General features: G+C 37.5%; 1 protein-coding gene across 3 annotated transcripts in view; it reads left to right on the top strand.

Moving 5' to 3' along the window:
• Nucleotides 1–24,610, top strand: part of HTR1F (5-hydroxytryptamine receptor 1F) — a 113,008-nt gene that overhangs the window by 44,608 nt on the left and 43,790 nt on the right. For all 3 annotated transcript variants that reach the window (XM_042810911.1, XM_042810913.1, XM_042810912.1), the window contains exon 2: nucleotides 10,544–10,637. The gene's annotated coding sequence lies outside the window, so the exon portion shown is untranslated. The remainder of the gene's footprint in view (nucleotides 1–10,543; nucleotides 10,638–24,610) is intronic.

Genomic DNA, 24,610 nt, shown 5'->3' with positions numbered 1-24,610 from the left:
AGTTATCATAGGCATTTTCCTTGCTTATTTGTTGATTTCCATTCCATATTAGCCTATGTCTTCTAACAGAATGATATAAATTTAGTATTCTTCATAGCAGAGAAAGTTGTCACAACTAGCAATTGTTGTTCTATCATTCTTTTTGTTTTGTTTTGTTTTGTTTTAATTTGCCAAGATAGGCTTAAGTATGCATAGGTCCCATCACCTACTCCAACAAGAGAACAATAAAATTTTTGTAGAGGCAGTCTGCTCTCTGGCTGATCTGTGTGCAGTTACTTACGAAGAGAAAAACTAGATAAGGGACGATTGACCATCCTTAGCATTGAAAAGTTATGTGGTTTCTGATCCGTAGTGAAAGAAAGCATAGGAAATCTTCAAATCTTTCCACAGAGAATGGATAACAGATAGTGCAGTTATCTCAGTTGTCACAGGTGAGGGAGCCCACAGCTACTGAAGCAAAGGAGAAATAATGCAGTTTTCACTCATAGCAAAAGGTTAGCAATTGAGAATTGTATCCAGTAGTTGGAGGCTGGAGGGACAATTGTTTCTGCCTGAGAATAAATAATAGCCGCAATGATCTGTGACTTAAACTGGAATATAGTAATTACCATTCCAGATCAGATTTGTGCTTAGCTTCTAATCAAAAATAGACAGAATGCTAAGCTGGCCACCCTCCGTTAAAGAATGATAAGAGGAGGGCATTTTCTATACTTGGCACTAGAAATGGAATGCTTTATTTTTTGAGCTCTAATCCACCATTTTTAAATTAAGCCACACTGTTAAACTTAGGCACCTTTAATGGATAGGAAAATGCGGTTTAGTACAAGATTAGGGGAAAGACCTTGAAAAGCCTAGCCTTGAAAATATATTAATACAGATAAAATCCAGACAACCTCACTTTTTTGTGTAGTCTATTTAATATATTTTGCCTCCTGAATGTAAAAGAAACTTGGGTATTTCTAATTCCACCCTGTTTTACAGAGAAACAAACACAATATATGCAGCATTAATATACAGAGTAAAAATAATCAATGCACAATATTTTCAAAATTCCTTAATCAGTACAAAAAAAAAAAAATTCTTCATAAAAGAAGCCTTACCTTATCCTAATTATAGACCTCTCTACAATATTCTCAAATACATCATTAAATATTCTTTGTGTAGAATGGTATAAAGTGACGATCCACTGCATATTAAAATTTTGAGCTTGAGTTTTAAGATCAGCCAGTCTGCTGGCTAATTTTTCTAATTCTTTTTTCAAGTTTCAATTTTTCCAAGTGCAATGTCTTGCACCTGGATCACAAAAAACCCTGCTATCGATACAAGCTGCAGAATATAAGGATTAAAACACAGCCCCGCAGAAAATGACTTGGGGGTGCTGGAGGATGGCAAGCTGAACATGAGACAGAAATGTGCCCTTGCATTCCAGAAAGCCATCTGTACCCTGGAGTGCTGCATTCAGATGTGGAATCCTCAGTACAGGAGTGACATGGACCTGTTGGAGTGTTTCCAGAGCAGGGACACAAAACAGATCCAAAGGATGAAACCCCACCCCTATGAGAACAGGTTAAGAGAGCCCTGAGAAGAGAAGGCTCCAGGGAAACCTGAAAGCAACCTTTTGGTATCTAAAGGGGGGCTGTAAGAAAGAAGGGGGCAGACTCTTCAGCAGGACCTGTGGTGATAGGATAAGGGGAAATTGTTTCAAACTAAAAGAGGGGAGATTTAGACTGGATATAAGGAAGAAGTTCTTTCACAATAAGAGTAGTGAGGGAAACTGGAACAGCTTGCCCAGAGAGATGGTGGATGCACTGTCCCTGGAGACATCCTTGATCAGGCTGGATGGGACTCTGAGCACCCTTATCAAGCTGCAGGTATCTTTGTTCATTGCAGGGGAGTTGGGATAAATCTCCTGTAAGGGTCCATTCCAACTCAAATGATTCTATGGCAAACTGTTGTACTTTCTGGTATAGCTTTACTTTATTGAAATGAAACGTGATCTTGCAGAATGGAGAGGAATTCTTTGACTGCACACCATCATTAAATAGATCTGTTTTTGATAGGGGCGATGACGTCTCTGAAAATAGCATCTTTTGAGCTGTATTTATTGAGACCCTACAAACACCAGTCAATCTGGAAAATAGAGTAGAAGTTGAGATTTTTAAATTACCCATATTATGTCTTACTTCTATAGCAGTACTTTCTCTTACAAATACCTGGTTTGCTTTTACCTATATGAGTTGTGGTGATGGATCTTTTGGGTACGTTCTCACAGCTTTGAGGAAACTGGTGAGAAATGGCTTTGGCTGAAGGAGAATTTCCACTTCGTCTGCATTCAAGTACTTCTCCCTCTTCCTCCTTGGTAACAGCTTTCCCCATTTGCTCCACCAACCTAGCATTGCTGAAAAACAGATAAAAGAATGATGAAAATATTCCATGCCTAGACTATCCAAAGCCATTTGTCTTCAAAAAATACTTACCAAAAAAGCAAACCAAATCAGTAAAAGGTAATAAAAATGCTTCCTGAGATCTTTTGTATGAAGTCTACAGGGTATTTATTTGCCTTTTCTAGAAGAAGAAAAATATGATCGTTACCTTCAGCAGGCTCCAGCTATTCCCACTGCTATGTCTGTGTCCCACAAAGGAAATTTTCCCCAAAGGCTATTTAGACAGCAGCATCTCCACTGAGATGAAAGGAAGCAAAAAAATCTGAGCAGGCTTCTGTAAACCACTGTGTTGCTCAGAACCCCAAACTTTGATAGCACAGATGACTCAACAGAATGTTAATCTGTCTCCTAATAAGTTGCCAAGCCACTGACAAAGTTTGCAGCAAGATTTCCTTCATTTTTTCCAGAACTTTCCCTGCATTAAACCCTGCACCACCAACAGCTATACATTAAAACAGAGGCAACATTCCAGGAAAAGTAGAGCTACATGATCACTTCAGCAAAAGCTTACTGTAGAGAACTCAAATGTTGCCTGCTCTGCAGGTATACCCTTCTGATATGTAAGACATTGCTTTGTCAGGGAGAGAGCACTCTTACTGTACCTGTTATATCTTTTGCAAAATGTCATACAAGTTTTAAAATACTACGCACTGTCCTCAGGAAGTATTTCTTCCTCACAGGAACTGCTCTGAGTAAAAGTCTAAAACATCCATTTTAGTAACATTGTTCTCATGGCAAGATATTGATTTTCATCGTGGGTTCAGGTGATCAAGAACCAAAATGTTACATCAACAACTATTTGATACAGCTGAAATTTTATTTTCCTTTAATTTTGAGAAACACATAGCATTTAATTCTTCTCTTAATTCAAATCACAAGCTGCTTTCTAAATGATCCAGAAAAAAATACATATCCTTCCCCTGAAGAGAAAAGCCAAAATATGGCATAGGAAGAACATACAGAAAAGGGGAACCTTGGTTACAGCTCTGTTGATAAGTTAGACAATGAGGTAGCTTTACTGCATATTTCACTGACTTTATTAATAAAGGTAGAATTTTAAATATATATATAATTTCTGCTTGAAAATGAATTTCAAGCTCTTCTTCAGACTCAATCAGGAGACAGTCCTTTCCATTTTTCTGATCTGTCAAGATTTAGAATCATGGAATCATAGAATCATGAAGGTTGGAAAAGACCCACAGGATCACCCAGTCCAACCATCCATCTATCACCAATAGCTCTCACTAAACCATGTCCCTCAACACAATGTCCAAACGTTCTTTGAACACTTTCAGGGTCGGTGACTCCACCACCTCTCTGGGCAGTCCATTCCAGTGCCTGATCACGCTTTCAGAAAAGTAGTATTTCCTAATATCCAGCCTGCATCTCCCCTTGTACAGTTTGAAGCCATTCCCTCTAGTTCTATCACTTGTCTAGAGAAGAGGCTGACCCCCAGCTCACCACAACCTCCCTTCAGGTAGTTATAGAGAGCAATAAGGTCTCCCCTGAGCCTCCTCTTCTCCAGACTGAACAATCCCAGCTCCTTCAGCTGCTCCTCATAAGCCCTGTGCTCCAGACCTCTCACCAGCTTTGTAGCCCTTCTTTGAACACTCTCCAGGCCCCCAATGACTTTCTTGCAGAGGGGGGGGGGGCGCAAAACTGGACACAGTACTCAAGGTACAGCCTCACCAGTGCTGAGTACAGGGGCTGATAAGTCCTGAAAACAAAATTGTAACAAAATTCTGTTTCTCATTAGATGACTGAAGATAATGAAATTCCCACTGCCTCGATCATATTTTGAAACTGCTGAGTCACTTTTTTGTCTTATTGAAAGGCCTGAGGTAGACTTCGAAAGAAAATTATCTTTTTTAAAGCAAATTAAGGGACAGTAACTTCTGTCCTTTACTTACATGGTTTAGTGAAGAATGATCCATCCAGAGAATTGCAATGTAACTTGGACTACTTGGTCTTACTCATTTTGTCTTACTCGTTAGTTTTTAACCCATTAAAAAACGTTAGGACTAATATAAAATGTCCTTCCAAGTAGTTCAAGGCCTCACATGGGAGCTTTTTGGATCTTTATTGTATAATATTTATGAGAGAAAGTTCTCTCAGTCATTAATTCTTGGGACCCAAAATTGTCTACAACGTGTATCCATTACTTTGATTTGTGTTTTGCAATTGATTTGTCTTGAAACAAAACAATGGGAAATGCAAGCTGACATTATTTTGTTCTATTGCTACTTATGTAATTCCTAAAGCATATTAGTTAAATTACTACTACCTGTTGTTGACATTAAATAACAGTAATATTTGCAGATGGTTTCTATCATCATATGACGCACTCTTATGGCATACTAGAAGATCAATGCCAGTACTCCAAAGTTTACTGTCTAACAGAAACAGGAAAAAAAAGCAACTGCAATCTGGGATTTTTTTTAATTCATAAATTATTCTTTTTTCCACCTGCTTTTTTTTTGTGTGTGTGAGACCAACTAAGTCTTTGTGGTTCTTAGGGCAGAAATGGATCCTTAGAAATAATGAGCACAAGCAATAGAAAAATCAGTCGTTCATTATATTCAACAAAAATTTTCTCTTTCTATGTAGTGATAAGAGATATGAAAGCCAAGCAAAATCTTTGGAGCAGCAGTGGCAGAAGCAAAATGTCTGTGTAGTCTGAATAAAGACAGGTGGGGCAATCTCATTTATCTTCTTCTCCTGACCGTCTCTGCATTAAATCCTCATCTGCAATTAGTGATGACATGTTCTAATCCTCTTCATACAAGCTGCATGAGGATTGTAACTTTGCATAGGAAATATCAAGGGAACAAAAACTCAAAAAATCCTTCTTCCTCACAAAAGCATTCAATTAAAAAAAAAAAAAAAAAAAAACCCTTAAAAAAAATCCCTAAAGTTATAATAGTAATAGGAAGACAAATTATGCAAGAACGTATGTTTAGAACTAAATATCTTCAGAAAAACAACTGGGTTTTCAATTTATTTCTGTTCCTCTGTGGGATTGAGATCTTGTCTGAGGGTGCAATTTATGTCTGCATATAGAAGTAGTCATTCCTGTGAGCTGCTATTATTCTTTTCCAGTAATAAAAGAAATAGTAATAATCAGATTTGTTTCTACAATTAAATGGTAACCTAAAAATTGTCAAGAAAAATTACTCCCAAAGACCATCCTACCTATTTAACCCTTCACTCACTATTCATTTTAATTTTTGCTCCATTTTTCCTCACCATCAGATGTAATAGGCTTCATTTATTTTCATGGCAGTGACAACCCTAAAAAGCGTTTATTTGTACTCAGATGATATCATATATGATAACACTGCATCCTCAGCTTTGTGCTCAGAAATATTTGCCATGATCAGATAAATTAACTTTTTATTTATTATTATGCTCATATAAAATAATTTGAGAATATTTATTTTTCTTTCAATTGAGGCAGGGATTTTATGACATTTGAACACAGGCTCTTTTTTCCTTTTTTATGCATTTGCCCTCTGGTCTCTGTCAAACCCTGCAGTCAGAATAACGAATTCCTCTTTATTATACTGTCAGTGCACTGTCATTATTTTGGGCTTTTTCTTCTCCTGAAAGGTTGTTTTTGAAAAGCTATACTTGTTCAAGATTTATAGGACTGTACTGATCTGTCAGTTTCTGGTGTATCTAAGCAGCCAGTGTACATTTAAGTCACTGTAAATTGATGTCCCCAAGTGGGGACATCAAGCCATTCAGGGTAGCATTACCTTCTAATTCCTTGTCCCCTTTATACAGGAAACACAAACATTTCAATATCACAGATTGATTTCAATTTGCCTTTGCACTAAGGCTGTCATTTTTGTTATGCAATCTCAAGTCTTAGCTAGCTTTTAGAAGACAAGCCCTTATATGAGATTTTGAACATAGGTCTTCAGCACCGTAGTGAATGGTTGCCAGTTGAGCTTTTAAAACAGCTGTCAAATTCATGTAAAGCTGAATTTTTTTCCATAATTACCTTAGCACAAGATACAATTTAAAAATTCTTATTTAGCATCCTCCACAGAGTAAGATAGGCAATTTTAGTTTTGTCATGGAATTATTGCAGATATTATTTTTAACCACACACACACACACACAAAAAAAAAAAAAAAAAAAAAAAAAGCAAAAAAAAAAAAAGCTTGTCTTTGTATTCCATACATTTCACAGGAATTTTGCTCCTGTCTTTCACAAGATCAAAGCCTTCATAATTTCAATGCCAAGGTGTCATTGCTAGGACAAAAGACTTGGAATTGAGAGTCCTGCTTTTTGATTACTGGCAGACTTCAATCTGAGGTAATAAACATTTAGACCTGAAGCAAAAGAAATCTGAGGCTCAAAAGCAATGGAATCAATGAATATGCTTCAGAGATGAAGGCAGGTCCAGAAATTCTTAGCCTCCAGAATTACTTCTGCTGCACAAACTACTTCCCTAAATACAGCCGCTGCCATGCACAAATTGAGATTATTGGCCTTTTGAGCAGTTGTGAAATGTTTTTATATTGGGTAAAAAAGAAGTTTGTTTACATTTAGAGATACCAATTCCCAATAGGCAGAAGTAGACCCTGTTCATCTGCTAAAAGTTTGGCTACAATGTATTTAATGAAATGATGAGCTTAAAGGGTTTGGAGTAATTTCGTAAGTTTTCCTTTTGCCTGAGGATTTTCTGCCGCAACAAAAAAATATCCTGTTTGTAAATTACTTCTGAATGGTTCCAAAAGTCCGAATTCATGCAGTTCTGTATTCTCTTCCTTTCTATTCTCAATTTATTGGAGTCACTGCTCCAGAAATAGTCCCAGTTACTGATTGAATGTTACTTATTTTCTCAGCTGTTCTTAGAAAGCTAAAAGAAATAATCCCATATGAATTATACCTGCTGGCTATCTTGGATTCTCCTAAGGCAATGTCTGTTCAGTATACGTCTGCATCTCTAGGTCCTTATCCCAAAGTACTTACATTTTAATTAGTCTAAAACAATGAAAAGTAAAACAGCTATGTTCACACTGCTATATCATCAACAAGGGCTCTCGCATCCATCTTCCCCTCACCTTCAAACAAGGTCTTAGCAAGAGCTGGTAGGCAGTCTGTAAATCTGCCTTCCTAGGAATGCCTAGCAGAACACCAGGCTAGATAACAAGATCCAAATTATTAAGCGCCCACGTGGCCTCCAGGTCTCCTTCAGAGGAGTCTCTCCGTGCTCATATGAGAGTGTGGCTTACTGGACTGTGAGCCAATTGGGAAATTTTCAACTAAATAAACGCACATATTTTGAAAATACTTCTGCATTAGATGTTCAGGATAGGGAAAATGGGAGCGCTTTTAAGAAGGGTTTCTGTGCAGTGAGCCATCTTACAGCAATAAAAGATAATGAAGACAAAAAATATAAGGATACAGAAGTTGAAAGGAAAGGAGGATAACAAAAGTGTAGAATATTGAGAGAAGGACTGTACGAAAAGGATCTAGAGTTTGGCAAGGAACAGAACTTTTTTTATCCTCTAGAAAAGCCAAACAAAGTCTCTAAATTGTCTAAGTGCAACCTGGATGTTCTGTTAAGAATAATTTATGCTTGATCCCACTATCTGTTATCTGTCAACATCTTTATCAGTGAAGATGTTGAAAAGCACCAGCCCCAAGACAGACTCCTGGGGGACACCACTTGTCACCAGCCTCCACCTGGACATTAAGCTGTTCACCACAAGCCTTTGCCTGAAACCATCCAACCAATTCTTTACCCACCAAATAGTCCAGCCTTCAAATTCATCTCTCTCCAATTTAGAGACAAGGATGTGCTGGGGGAACTCAACAAAGGCCTTGCTCAAGTCCAGGAAGATGACACCAGTTGCCCTTCTTTTGTCCATCAGTGCCATCACTCCTTTGTAACAGGTCAACAGATTGGTCAGGCACAATCTACTCTTGATGAAACCATGTTGACTGTCTTGGATCACTTCCACATTTGTACCTTAACAACTCTTCCAGGAGGATCTTGTCCATTATCTATCCAGGCACATACACAAGGCTTGTCAGCCCATTGTTCCCCAGAACTTCATTTCTCTCTTCCTTGAAAATGAGTGAGATTCTCTTTCATTCACCAGGAATTTTGCCTGACAACCATGACATTTCAAACATGATGAAGAGTGGTTTGGCAATCACATCAGCCTCTAGTTGGTCTGTCCAGTATCTGGACCAGGAAGTCATCCTCAACAGACTCCACAAGACTCCTGGATTGCTTGCAGCTAGCTGTGTTGTTTTCCCAGCAGTCATCCAGGTGGTTGAAATTCCCCATCAGGATGAGAGCCTTCAAGCTTGACACCTCTTCTAGCTAATGAAAGAAGGCCTGTCAGGAGGCTCTCCTTGATCAAGCATACTATAATACATCCTGACCACTAGATGTCCTTTATTGGCCCCATCCCTAATTCTTACACACAAGCTCTAAACCTGATCATGGCTGCTTCTCAGAGGCAGCTCTTCTCAATCTATCCACTTCTTAACATAGAGGGTAACTGCTCTATCCCCTTTGCCTGACCTATCCCTTCCAAAAAGCTTGTTTCCCTCAACCATATTATTTCAGTTCTGCAATTCTTCCTACTGTGTTTCTGTAATGCCATTTAGGTCACAGCTTTCTAATTGCACTGCAATTTCTATCTCCTGCTTATTTCCTATGCTGTGTGCACTGGTGTAGAGGCACTTCAGCTAGGCTATCAGCCACATTATCTTCTTGAAGGTAAAACAGGACAGTAACCATCTTCATTAAACTCCCCAGAGGGCTCTGTGCTGTGGAAACTGATCTGGTGCCAAGTCACAGTCAACTGTTCATAGAACTTTTGCATTATTAGATAATGCCCAAAAAATTATTAGTCCTTTTTTATTGCTAAGAAATTAATGATCTTTCCATAGGTCTTCTGTAACTTCGTCTTCTGTTTTACTGTTTTTTCTTACTGATCATCTACTTTGAAACAAAAGCTGCCTTCAGTATTTGATTTTCTGCATTTTAAGTACATTAGCCGTTTAAACATATTCAGAATTAAATCAGCCACTTATTTATATTTATATTATTTATATAATTATTTATATTTCCACTTTTTATGGTACACCTTTGCAGTATATTTCTTCTTTAGGCAAGTTAATTATTATGAATCACATATTAAAAAAAAATTGATATTTTGACAAAGCAAGAAACAATGTCCTGCAGTTCAAAGAAGGCTGTTGGGTGACCTCATTGCAGCCTTTCAGTATCTAAAGGGAGCCTACAAACAGGAGCCTACAAACAACTCTTTGAAAGGGTTGATAACTGCAGGACAAGGGGAAATGATTTCAAGTTGAAGGAGGGCAGATTTAGGTTGGATATCAGGGGAAGTTCTTCACAGAGAGAGTGGTGAGGTGCTGCAACAGGCTGCCCAGAGAGGCTGTGGATGCCCTGTCCCTGGAGGTGTTCAAGCCCAGACTAGATGGGGCCCTGGACAGCCTGGTCTAGCATTGAAGGAGGTTGGTGGCCCTGCCTGTGGAAGGGGGGTTGGAGATTCATGATCCTTGAGGTCCCTTCCAACCCTGGCCATTCTGTGATTCTGTGCATCCTCAGATTAATAACAAGAAGCCTAAGGCTGCAAAATACCAAGTGTCTTGGGCTCCCACTGCAGTCAGAGTTGAGGACATCCAAAAACTCACAGATGCACTTGGGTACTAATATATATAGCATATGATGCACTAAACTTGCTAGCAAGGCTAATCATCACAGACTTCCTCCTCTTTTTATTGTTTATCTCCAGAGGTTCTAAGTCCTTTTTTATAATTTCTTGAGCTTTTCAAGTAGAGGCTTTTCTGGACTGTCAAATCCTACCAGGTTTTTATTGGTTACTACCCTGCTACAAACATATTACCAGCTACATACTTTTACAAACTGTAGGGTTTTCCTGATGTTGATCTCTAAGCATTTAAATAGCCATTACCAGTTAGCTGAAGAAATCCTGCAAATTACAGTTTAAAACTTCTGAAAGAAGGTTTTCCTCTCCTGAAGTAGAGATCTCTTTCACTGAAACTTACGGAGTATATAATTATGACATTTTGCTTTCTCACAGGTATTTGACAGACGCAATTTCTACTTCCATTCTCATCCCTGGGCCACCTGGTACAGATGTTATCTTTCTAAGACTGATGCAAACATGGGAGGTGGTGAGTCACTGTCTGCCTTCATATGTAGAGCTCCTTTATGTAAATTCATGAGGGCTATACATAATGTGGGATCAAATTCATTTATGGTGGTTTCATCAAGGCTCCACAAAACAATTTCAACTGAGAGTTTTGCTGAGTTCTAGAACTGATCTTTTTGTAAAGTAGTGCCAGAGGAAATAAAGGGATCTGAAAAGTCAAATGTAGGCAGGTGAGGGTGTACCTAGAGGGTTATGGCAGCCTTACCCAGTAAGTGTAGGTACGCACAAGTGCAAGGGAAAGCTGTAGACACACTAGGGAAAGAAGGACGTGACCAATGGATGGTGGACTATAAATTAGTGAAGAACATCAAGCACAGTCTGAGAAGTGCAGGCACTGCAGGAGAAGTTCACAAACTTCAGTCCTAAATCTAATCAACCTTCTCTGCAGCTCTGGACGTTTAAACATTCAACATCTACTTCAACTGAGGGGAAAAAAGTAACACTAGTAATATAACGCTTCATTTCACAGATGTATTTTAAAGGTTTAACCTTTGTAAGACATTTTGAAGATGAAAAGCATAGCAGAACTCATTATTTTGCTTAACTAAATATCTCTTTGCCTAGCTGAACTCTAAAATCTTTTGATATTAGTTCATAACAAAGATGTGATGTGAGAGAACATTTTTCTCGCTTTTTTGTTGGCCTGTGGTCATTTTATGCCACCGCATGCTTGTTTTTATTTCTGTTTTTGGTATTTGTAGCTTGAAAAGAAGTGACTTTTCCAATAGTGCACAAACATAGCTTCTAAATAACAAAGATGGCAAAATCCCCAAATCTTTGGTTTTCATAACAATTCAAATGCAATAGCTTAACGACAATGCTTCATAAAGCACCTAAAAGTGACCTACATACAACAATATTTAAAAATAGAAGGGTAAAACTACTGGGAACTGTGCAAGAGCAAAATCATCATTCAATATTGAATGTTTGGATACAAAAAGTAACAAGAGACAAACTGAAATACTAAGCAATCAGTTGTCCAGACAAGTTCACATTAAGTGGGATTGCTTGTAACTATACCTGAAAAATTGTGTATGTTCAGAGATAATAAAGAAATGTATCATCATTTGACATTCTTAGAAATCCTTCTTGAGATACAGACTCCCAGAGAAGTTGCAGAGTCACCATCCCTGAAGGTGTTTAAGGAAAATGTAGATGTAACACTTAAGGACATGGTGTAGTGAGTAATATTGGTGGTATCTGGATGGTTGGACTAGAAGATCCTAGAAGTTTTTTCCAACCCTAATGATCCTATGATTCTGTTCTGTGATATTTTATAGAATATAATCATAGAATGGCTTGGGTCAGACCTCAAAGATCATCTAGTTCCCACTCCCCTGCCATGGGCAGAGTTCTCTCATTACTTTTTTCATAGAAGAAGAAACAGACGTTTCTTCTTCGCATCTACTAATGCGTAGATAAGCATATTTTCACACATTCACCACTCCTTACCATGTCTTGTATCTACAGAAGTTCAGAGTCCTGACATCTCACGGTTTTGTCTGTTTTCTGTGTGTCTGAAAAATCAGAAGAGGTCATCTTTAAAACTCTTACAGTGAAAGAGGCAAAGACAAAGTTGCTGTACTTGTAATAACAAAAGAATTTTAAAAGTGTCGCTAGGTAACTGTAAAATTAACAAAAAAAATAGGAAAGTCTTCTCTTTGATACAGAGTAAACAGAATGAATCATATGGTTTTAGTGAAAAATAGGTCAAAATACAGGCTACTTTCAGTATTTACAAGGCATAAAGACAAAGTTCCCAGACTCATAAGATTTTATATTTTCAAGCAGAACTTTACTTCAATCAGTAGTTCCTCCAAACGACAAATTAAAAAACAGGTGAACCAAGTACTGGCAGTACTGGCCAAATGGGAGATTTGTGATTCATAACCTCATTAGTTTAACTTTAAAAAAAGTTATTAAATGATGTATCTCAAATCAAGAGAAAACCATTAGAAACAGAATAACCATCAAGGCTTCGGGAAAACAGGAAGTAAAGTGATGTTCTTTGTCTCTAACAGCATTTTAGTCTGAGCTCTCAGTCAGACTCAAAGAAACACTCGCTATGGTCCATACAGGACTCAGCAGTGAATGTTAGTGGTATTCAAATCAACTACAGGTCTGTATAATGAGGTGATATTAAAACATCTTAGAACATCTGTGCCTATAGTGCAGAAAGTGAGTGGCTTCATATTGTACCTAGGAAGTTCAGCAGACTCAGGTGTGGCAAATGTCTAGTCTGAAAGCATCCCTTTCCTTTTCACTTACCTTTTTAAAAATCTACTTTCTTCATTAATTCTACTATAATATCTGAGGTGATGTTATAGAATGAAATTACCTGGTGGGAGAAAATGGAAGAATAAACAGGACTTTCATTTTTTGATGGAAATGGGCTTGCTGGTTCTATGCTAGTTTTCAAAAGACAGTGACAGACTGAAAGCTTAAAGAAAACAGGTCTCAACAGCGAACTTTACTGCACTGAATGATTTGTGACAGTTTATGTCACATAAAGCTCTTCCATGCCATCTGCGCTCCAACAGCAAAAGGTTGCTGTGTCCCAGGCAGTGCCTTTTGTCTTTCCATAGTCAACGGAAGTCAATGGAGATGGATCAGTTATAAAACTTGTCTCTGGCTGGAAATATACAGAGCATCAGCTTGTCCTGTGAGCCCTCTCAGTACTCCTAACATCCTGTCATGGTTCTACATTTTTTTGTTTGTTTGTTTTTTGTTTTTGGGTTTCAGTATTCCACATCAAAACATCATGTAGTGCACGGGGCATTAAAGTGTCACTGCCCCAATTCCAAGTACCTATCCCTGTACATTACAGCAGTCACGGGATCTGGCCCTTCCGGGTGGGGGGGGCGCTCTCTTGCTGCCTTGCAGTGGGTGCTGGAGGGTGCTTTCCTGGCCGTTCCAAGCTTTTCAGGTTTGACTCGGTCCCGGGAACTCTCTCTCTCATCTTGTCTGATTTATTAATCTCAATTTCAATTAAATTGTATATATTGTGTTATCTTGCATTCCAATATTATAGTAAAATAAGTTTTCCTCCATAGATTGTTGCCACTGCTCTTTTCCTCCCTTCCTTCCTTCCCATTTTTTGTGGGACTGGGGTGGGGGGGGAGGGCAGAGGCCTGCCGCCCCTGTCACAGACATAGATTGATCTGGTCAACTCCGTGACACATCCCATGGTCTGTCAAGAGAATGAGTGCAGCCCTGCAGGCAGGCAAATACACAGACATTATAGGATGGATTTGGCTCTTGCATTGGTGCCACTTTTTGCTCACTACTAAGTTGATTTGCTAAAAAAAAAAAAAAAAGGAACAGTATAAGCAATGAAGAAAGGGGCAAGGAACTGATGGGCAATCATGCATCTCATCAGCACTTGCTATGGAAGTTCATTATACTCAGAAGAAGGTAAAAATATTTTAACAAGGAAAACAAAGATTGCACATCTTCAAACAATTATTTTAAAAGCAGATTTTGTATGGACAACTTATTTCTAAAATGAAGACAGGTAACACATACACTATCTGCAAATTAAATGGAAACCAAGAGCAAAATTAGAAAGGAGAATATCTTGATTACATTAAATTGCCTTCTTGAAGTGGTAATATTTGTCATTACTAAATAATTATATAGTACAGGAATAAGGGCAATCATCAATGCTAATCTTTACTTAAGTAAAATAAAGCATTATTCCTTATACAGCCATCAGACTTAGTTTTTGTATTACTAAGATTCTGTATGCCCATGGTAATGAGAGCAACTGAGATGCCACAGTTTTTTTATCCCTCTGATTTAGAGAGAGAAAGACCATAAAAATAGTAAAACAGACCCCTCCATGCAGCTAGCCATAAATGTAATCATTGTTTTCAGGTTGTCAAATGATACTCAATGGTTTCTCATTATCATCACTGTTCCATGGATTTTTCTTATTTTAATGAATTTGTGTCGTCAGGCTCATATCTATTTTCTTGGCTATCTTGCTTCATTATTCAGATGGAATCAGTCTTTGAATTTAAAACATTATTATTAAGAGTCACACATGAAATTCTTATCTGAAAGATATATTGTTTTGGCAGTAGATGTAAATCTAAATGCAGCTGCCTAGGTACTTGATTGCATACTTCAATGGAAGATTTTGTGTAAATTTTAGGCACGAAGGAGAAAAGAACTTAGCAGCATTTATCATTTAAATTACTAGCATTTTTAAAGACTATTCAAACATTTCTTTTACCTCAATAAGGTCAGAACTGAAGCACAGAAGTTAGCTTATGAACTCCCTGTCCTTGGAATATATTAAAGCAGCAATATTCTTGTACCTTGAACAATGTGCACTTGCAGCCTGGAAGCCCTGCCCAAAGCACTGGTCTGGGGCTGCGTGGGCTTTAAGCTCTCTTCCAACTCAAACCATTCTAATGATTCTTTGATTTTGCAATCTTTTCTAGCTTCTTTCAGTAGGTGGGTTTACACAGTGCCTCTTCCACTTTTGTTAACTAACTATGTAAATACTCACCAGCTTTGAATATACTGTTTTCTTTGGGATTCTATGAGGTGCTCGTTATCACTTATGCTGACTGGTCCATAAGAACACATGCTAAATAAACTCTTAGTTGGACATTTCAGGCACTAATCTGTCAAAATTAATTACATTTTGTTTTACATTTAGTTTTGAATCTTACAGGTATAGGATTTTTTCTTCAGCTCAGTATGATGTAATTGACAGTATTTTACAGAAAATCCTGAACTTTACTGAATAATTGTTATATCATCCCTTGGGCTGACCAACAAACTAACATGACAAGTTCATCCATATGTCTGGTGAGGATATGTCATGTAGTTTAATATCTGAGGAGCTCCAGGACACTCAATCCTCAGCTGTTCAGAGATGATATGTTCATACTGCTCATTGTCCTGGCAGACACCTTGATCCAGTGACCTCTGCAGTGATGCAGAGATCCCTTTAAGGCTGGCTATCATCTATGGTAATGTATCCTGAATAGTTATGAAGTCAGGAAGCCATTCATGCTAACAGAAAGAATCTTCTAAAATATGCAAGAAAACTCTCTGGCCCCTTAGTCCTTCCCAAAGGGCAATATAATGCAGATTTTAAGTGTCAGTCTATCACACTCACATATTTCTACCCACATAAAGACAGCAAATATGCTCTGAGAACAAGGTCATGCATTACTTTGTTAGCAAGTACAAGCACCACCAGTAAGACAGAGACGTAATTTTGTCATCTCACCGATGTAACCAATCCATATCTAATATGCAGCTTTTATTATTGTTAGTTCTAACTGATTTTGTATTTGATCACTGTCATGGACCTTTCTGTTGCCCATCTTTTGGTTTTAAGCTTGTTAATACGAAAGGCAGCTAAATAGACATTCACACAGCAAATGATCACTTCAGCATTTCCCCATTTGTAGACAGCTCAACTAAAATTGTCTACAGACAGCAACAATGCTGGTATGTATATTTTTTCTCAGCTTAAAACTGGAGCTCATTCCAAATTTTTTGCACCTTCTCCAATCTCAGGGTCTGCATTTGAAGATACACACTAATCTAGTCTTCTGACAGCTTAACAAAATGTCATTATGTGATATATCAAAGTGATGTGAGCTTAACAAAGAGTCATTCCAACATCCATCATAACAAGTTAGAACTTAGAAATGGAAAACCAAAATGCAGATAGACCTTGCATGCATTATTTTGGCATAATCTTTGTCCCCATCAATATCAAAGAATAGTGTGAACCTTTTGTTTTGCTTTTTTTTTTTTTTTTTTTTTTTTTTAATTCAGACATTTAGGACTTTTCCTCAAAGCTTAGAAGTCTTAACTACATTCAGAAGGACAAATGATTTAAAAATTGTTTCACATTCATATAACAGATTCCAAACAGTTTTAGCAAAATTCCTACCTATTATATTTGGTTTTGAATTTATTTAATTATATTGGAACCTTTTAACTTGATGTTAACAAAGCCACCCAAATGCTGAACTTCAATCAGAAAATCCAGAAGCTTTGTTAAGACACTGAAGCAGGAGAATCTACCAGAAGGCTATACTTAATTACATTTCCACAAAGTATCTCAAAAATTCACCTTTGCCAATTGCTTCTTCTGTCACATACTGCAAGAATTATGCTACTTTCTTACGTTATAGCTGAATTAGATTCAATCAGCTGAAACCACTCAAGTTGTAACTCTGTTGAAGTCAGTGGACTGCAGGGAGGAAAGTTTTAACTAGCAATTAATAGGGTCAATTACATTGGAGCTAAGGAAAGGCAAGCTGATACTTTGGTGAAGTACAATTATAATAAATAGGGGGAAAAGTTTCAGAGTTTTAAAACGCCCTGAAAATGATAGCAATTACAGTATATTTGATAAGTTTGTGTCCTGTTTTGAACACAGTAGTGTTAGTACCTAAGCACATCTTGTTGAATTAAACTACATTCTGCTATTATAGATAGGGTTAATATAGCAAAACTCAGCAGATTCCATTTTGAAAGGCTTAGCTGATAAGCATTCCAATTTGGGATTTTATTCAGTGTAATGCAGTGATTCTAACCAGTAGCGTAATGAATTGCTGTACTGCGTAAGTCATGACTTTATCTGAAGTATTGGAGCATTAATTAAAAGCTCTACTCACCACCGTGTATGGAATCATTCTGGAGTAGTTATTTCATCTTAACTGCTTTATTGTAATAATGTTTAGAAACTTGTCTTATACTGAAGAAACATAGAGTGGTAAGTAGTCCTTTCACTAAAGAGTTTTCAGTATAAATAGGCAAAATGAATACTTTGGAAAAAAAAGTATTTTGGAAAATAACTGTGGTACTGGTTAACTTGACAAATTGTAGCTGTTTAGACCCTTTCAGAAACTGGTTGAGCTATTCCAGGCAATTGGAATCCATTTGTGTAAGAATTTAACAGTTTATATCTTCTATCAGATGTCCTTTCATTTGTGATTAAGCATCTCTGAAAATACTTCAGCAAATAGTTGTTTTATCTTACTCATACATTTAGGTAACACATAGGAAAGGTTGAAGGGTTGCTTTTGTTTTTGTACTTTTTCTTCCAAGTTGTATCTGAATCAGAGCAAATAGTAAATCAAATATCTTACCTAGATTTTGAAAGATTATCACCGGGAAATAATATTCATTCATCCAGAAGAGCAGCTTTGCACCTTTACATACCAGCTTCCGTCCCTAGAGGAAAGTACAGGAAAAAAATAAAAATTAAAAATTAAAAACAACTTTACATTGATTTGAAGAAACTCCGTACTCTCTTCATTTTCTTGGTAGCCTCTGGAATAGAAGGGCAATGTCAAGAATTCTTGTAGCTGGATTACTATGGACATTTGTGCTGTGCACACAGTGTTCAATAGCCTATCAGAAGCTAGAGAAAAAGTGCCACAGTTTACCAGTTTCTCCCATAGAAAGGGAAGTCAAAATTTTGCAAAATATTGAGAAGATGCACATTCTGCAGCTTATTTTCTGATGTAACTATGAAAACCCAAAACATGGAGAAGAAAAAGAATACAATGAAGTTTAGTAGAGACTTTTTGTACCTTGAACTCAGTTGAAGTGCTGAGATAACTTGCAAACTTTGGCATCTCTCGTTCAGTTGTTCACTCACGAGATGCACACACAGAATGACTCATGTTAAGTGACAGCTTTTATAGTTCGATGTGGTGTGAGTTCTGGTACAGCAGTGTTATAATTACGATGACTCTCCATCTCATTCTCAATTTAAGAAAGGCAGAGATAAAAGCACAAAAAAGTGGAATAAATGATGATGCTGAAGGATGGAAATGCTTGAAATCACTGGCTAACCACACTACTGAAACCATCACTAAATGAAAAATTGCAACTTTTCTCAGCTGTGCAGCAGCAAGTTGCATATGACACTTTTGAGTTCTCAACTATAACTGCTTCTTTTTCCATAATTAAGACAGTGACAGTGGATTCAGTCTGCCATCAGCCCAAGCCAAACACCATTTGTATGCTGCAGACCAAGTCAACGAGGGAGAAGAAAAAACATTTCAGCCTGGTTCTCCAAGGTTAAAAGCACTCTTTGAATCTATTAACCACCTGGTACAAGCTTTCCAGCTTCACTGCAAGTATCCTACAACACTAAATCGAATGCTGTGTTGTCTTTTAAATTTCACTACAGTGAACCAACAGAGATAAGATTTTTTCATGTCACCACCCAGGTTCCTTTCAGGGACAGCCAACCAGTATGCTGGCTCTCGGTCAGACCTTTGTCAAGGCCTGAAGCAGAGTCATGTCAGGGCACTACTGTTGAAAATGGCATCAAAGTTCAAAGACAGAGACTGAGACTGCACACATTTTTCCATGAATCTGTCACCATCTTTTTTCAATCTCTTTCTATTGTTGACTGCTTCAGTGACAATAAATACTGCAATCTTAACAATTCCATAGCCTCATCTATTCTGCAACAGGACTCATCCTTAGTTACTAAAACTCTGCTTGTAGATACCTCCAGCACTTCCAGTGGAATTTCTCTACAATTTTACTAGCATAGCTAAAGCACAAACTTGTTATTTTGGGCCTCAAAAACTGAGTATGCTTTATAATAGAATGCAAAATCTAGATTAGAGAATTTTGCTTGTGTATCTCAATTCTAAACAGGCCTAAATGAAATGATTTATCTTCATACATAATCAAATTAGCAGTGGAAATTAACATTCATGGACTTTATCAAGTTTAGGATTCTCCTTCCCTGTGATAAACCTCTGGGAGCAGCCAGTACAATTGTAGCAATGAAAATTACACATAAAACATTTATCTAATATTTCAAGCACAAGTCTGTCACAACAATATGAATTTTACTTGAGAAAGCATGAATTTTGAAATCTCATCCTTCAACTACCTTCACAGGCACTTTAACATCGACTAAAAAATAACAACAACCAGATAAAGAGCTACAACAACAAATGCATACTACCATTTGGTTACGCTTTAAAAAAAAATTTAAAAAAAGGCATTCCTAAAAAAGCTTTTAGAATGTTTAGAAAGAGATCAGAAAACCAGCACTGACATAAATTCATTATCCATTTCAAAATGACTTTTTCAGAAGTAACGGAACAGAAACAAATCAAATGTCCCATTAGATTTCACTCTAGGGATTATATTCTCTTATATGTTTTTGACTCTAACCTTTTGACAGCTAAAATTAGAGTTGCATTACTGAAACAGATAATGAACCCTGAGTATTGTTTTCAGATATGAGACAGGAAGTACTGATTTATGCATGAGGTTTACAGCAGAAACATTATTGAATATAGATTACTTTGTGTCCATGAACATTGCCAAGCTGTCCCTTAAGCGTCACTGTTTCCAGTTGCCATTTAAAATTAATTTTTTTAGCAGGGGGGTTGTAACTAGATAATCTTCAGAGATCATACCGTACTGTTCTGACTGTGCAATTTTTCTCACTGGCAGCATAAGAGTTGAAATCAATAAGCTTTGCTGGTTTGAACCCTGGGCCAATCCCCTTTGATGTGTTTCCCACACATGAAGAGTATTCCTTTCTACTTGAAAGCAGATATCAGTATGAACAGTGACAGACTTAGCACCTGTAGTACCTGTTTCTTTCCCCGTTTGTGTAGGGGAAAACGCTGGAGCCATGATACAAGGCCGAAGAAATCTTTCATTTGAGCCTGTATGCCCTCCCTGACGTTTTCAGGCTATTAGCCCTTGTAGTACTGGGAAAAGCTGTATGTATACTTTCAGGTAAAAGAATGTGAAAAGCCATGTGCCAGCCAGCCATACTACAACTACAATGCTCACATTACGTAACTTTCCTATAGCACAGCATGTAAAAATTTGAACAAGGACTACTATCAAAGGGGCACAAACAGTGCTGCCTCCTGTCATTACTACTCATTTGGAGCCAGCTTGGGCTCAAAACTCTCCAGGCTTTGATATTTGGCTTTTCCCTATTAGAAATTGAAATTAGAAATTGACTGGTTCTGTATGGGAGCCAAAAGTGCATGCACAGCATCAATTCTAAGAGGATCAGAAACCTAAAGTAAAACAGGAAGCTAAAAGACAATGTAGTCACAGCACAAGGGCAGCACATCCTCAGGACAAAAGGTGAAAGGGGGAAAACAAAGAGTAAAAACATGACAGGATAATCTGTATGATGCATACTAGTTCACAGCCTCCTGAAGGTTTTTCCAAGGTCTCCTACCAAAGGGAGAATAATTGAAGCTGCCCTTATAAATTGCTCAGTGGGAACAGAATTTGGGAAAAGCACGAGAGAGGCAACAAAGAGTTCAGAGGAAAGAGCCTAAAAAAATGTAAAATAAACAATACTAAACATCCAAAGTGCAGATTTAGAAGGAAATCCATGGAAACTGAAAATATTCCTTGCAAGTCCTAATTCAGCACAGTAAGTTTTTGCATAATTCTTTTTGCTGCTCAGCCTCAAATCAAAATCATCACATTGCAAAAACACACTGGTTAAACAAGCAAAAATCCTAGACTTCTGGGAGAAGATAAGTAGGCTATTGGTTTACATGCACACATGTACCTAGTAACCATGCAATACTGACCCTGCAAGGCCCAAAATACCTCCCATACACTCTACAAAGTAACGCATTGTTTATTAGAGATCAAAAATTAGGAAAAACAAACAAGATTAAAATGGCCATGCAACTAGAATTCATCTCTCCTCATTTGCTTTCAGTGGGGCATCCTTTGTTATTCTCCCCACAGAATCCTGCTACACTTTTTGGTCAAAGGGATCATGCACACTGAACAGGCAGATAGTATTGTTTTTTCTTGACTAATATTCTTTCCCCAAAGCTTCATTCATCATAATTACTCACTTCCTTGTGGTCCTTTTTAATGATGTTCAGAACTGTAGACTTCTTCAGAAACACAGTGAAAGCCTCTTCCCAAAACTTCATGAGCTTGTAGCACTGTTCTAGTTTTGAAGATGGAAAACACTGACATCAGTAACTACTGACTGCATGATCTCAGCATAAGAAGAGCGTGGCCTCAGTTGCCAGAATTTGATGGAATGCACACCACTTTATTTTTACTTAAAGATCACACAGTTCCTGGATATCAGTTTTTCAAAGCAACTTTCCACTTCTGTCAATCAGACACAGCCTCTCATACGTCAAGCATGGAAGATGACTGAGAGTGAGACAAGTTTCGCTGAACTGACTTCAGAGAGATCATCAACATCTTTCTGACCCAGTACCACTTAAAATTCTTTTAGGACCAGAGGCAAATGTCTCATCTTGAAACCTTTATTTTCTTTTCTCTTTCTTTATATGCACTTTGATTCTACAACAAAGTAGGCCGTAGTCTGCCAAACTTCCCTTCTCCATAAAATTCTTACTTACACCCTGAACATCATCTCAAGGTTGTACAACCAAGTTTACGCTCAGTGTCTTCTCTTGATAAAGTTACTTTGCAGAACCTTCTTCCTTTCAAAAACAGCACCAATTAGAGCTCTTGAAGCCATTATCACCTCAACACACAGGTTTAATATTCTTGAACCGCTAACACCACCATCTTTCACTGAGCTAATGGTATGGAAGAAAGCACCGTACAATGTAAATTGCCCCTGCGCCTATTTCTAGTAGAATATTGTTACACATTTTGTCACTGAGTGTCACAGGTGTTGGTTGATAAGTGAAAAACCTAGGGATGGTGGACACAGGGATTACTCTCCCACTTGCACGTATTCAGCATGACATTTTTTGCACACAGCCACAAGATGTCAAAAATCATATCATACAATATAAAGCATGGGGATAATTTTAGACATTATCTTCTGAGTACAACCACTCTGAAATTCATTCGTCTCCAAGGTATTAAGTAGCAAGTCTATTTTCCTTCTTCTTACAAACTTAGAGATACAATAACTTAAAACATCATACTGCAGTATGACAGCAGTGCTGGTCCTATAAAAGCCGTCGTCTTAGGAGTGGGATGTTATTTCCATGTACTCAACACTTCAAAATGTTTTCCTAAATTAGACTTTTTATCTTCTGTTACACAAACCAAGATTCCTTACAGGGGAATTTAAGTTAAATGGAGACATTAGCAACGCTAATAGATAGTTTGCAGGAAATGAAAGGGCTCATGAAAATCAACAGGATGCAAAGTAAAGATACTAAATTTGCTTGACTGTATATTACTATATATGTATATAAATGCTAGTTTGACTAATTTTTTTAATTAGTTATTGAATAATAACACTATTGTGGTAAACAGAGTAGTACTCATTTTATTCAGAGATCTGCACACTCTAACTAAAATACTTGCTCTGTTTGCATGACAAATATCACTGCAATGTGGGTAACAGAAGGAATATATAAAAAAGATATAAATTTTAACTTCAAAGTTAATCTTAGATTTGCAGTGAAGTTGTATACAATTCACTTAGCACTGTTATTTTAAAGACTTTCTCCAAATGCATGTAATGAATAATGTTGAGGGTCTGAACAATTCCAAGAAGCAATAATATTGTGCATGATTCACTCATTCCTGACCAAAACAGGGCAGTATCAGAAGCACATAACTGTAATACTTTTACATGTTTCTAAATTAGTTCTTACAAGTGATTTCATACTTTAGACATGTCAACAGCCAGGATTAAAATGATTACAGAAGTCATTTTGGAACATAAAATAATGAAGAAAGTACTGCATAGTTTCTAGTATAGCATTTACCTCATTATGTTAACTTGCTGAACTGCAATCTATTAGAATCATCTACTAAAAAAAGATTCATTATTTTGTTTCCTTAATTTTTGTGCAGTTTGTTTTTATTTTTCTCTCTCAAGCAATTGCCATTAATCCTTGGTGTGGAATCAGGCCATTTTGCTTGCACTCAACATACTTGAAAGTTGCCATAACTTGTAGAACAGCAGAAAATTACTACTAGTAAAGACATTAAAGCAAGAAACTACTCTTTTAGAACTATGACTTTCCTGCTTTCCTTAGGAGATTCCTAATTTTTAAGACTTCTTTGAAGGTCCAAGGTATCAATATCTACTAATTGAGATTTAATTCCTCTTCTTGAACTGTGGTCCAAGCACAGAAAGATGTTTTCCTCTACTAGGGGGTACCAGACTGTGGCTCATCTCTGGCAGCAAGGCTCTGAGTAAAGAGTGTATGTGGCAAAGCTGGATAAATAATTAATTTGGAAAGATATTGATATTGTTCTTATTGAATTTCAGAGCACTACATATCTTTAGGTAGGAATAAAAACCTGCATAAGGCAGGGTGGCAAAGGACTAGCTGAAGTGTGTAGAGAAGGACCCAAGGGGTCACAAGCTGAACACGAGTTAGCAATGAGCACAGTGTTAAAGAAAAAGAAATTATACTGTAATACATGAAAGAGGGGTATAAGATAGAATTTAAAAAAAAAAAACCTTTTGCTGAGCTAGACACTAATATATTGTAACCCAGACTACTCCATCCATCTTTGAGTGCTATATTTGAGAGACACTGGCTAATTGAAAAGCCGTTGTGAGGTGCTGGAATAGGCTGCTCAGAGAGGCTGTGGATGCCCCATCCCTGGAAGTGTTCAAGGCCAGGCTGGATGGGGCCCTGGGGCCCTTAGTATTAGATATGGAGGTTGGTGGCCCTGCCTTGGCAGGGGGGTTGGAGCTTGATGATCCTTGAGGTTCCTTCCAACCCAGGCTATTCTATGATTCTATGATTCTTTAGTGTAAACAGAGAAAGCAGAGAGGAAGCACAACTGAAAGCCTAGAGGCTAATTCAGTGAGAGAGGGAATACAACAGCCTCCATGTCCATCCAGAAAGCAGCATGAATGCATACATTCCAACAATGAAGTTTTAGCTAACATTTTGTGGCTGCACTGGAAGATCATGCCTAAGGCTTGCTTAATTTCTGTCAGATGTGGCAAATACAGTGGTG

This window comes from Centrocercus urophasianus, unplaced genomic scaffold (assembly GCF_019232065.1).
Source record: "Centrocercus urophasianus isolate 14NV4802_14NV808 unplaced genomic scaffold, USGS_Curo_1.0 seq_12, whole genome shotgun sequence".
Taxonomy (NCBI): Eukaryota; Metazoa; Chordata; class Aves; order Galliformes; family Phasianidae; genus Centrocercus; species Centrocercus urophasianus.
This window is presented reverse-complemented; position numbering and strand designations above follow the sequence as displayed.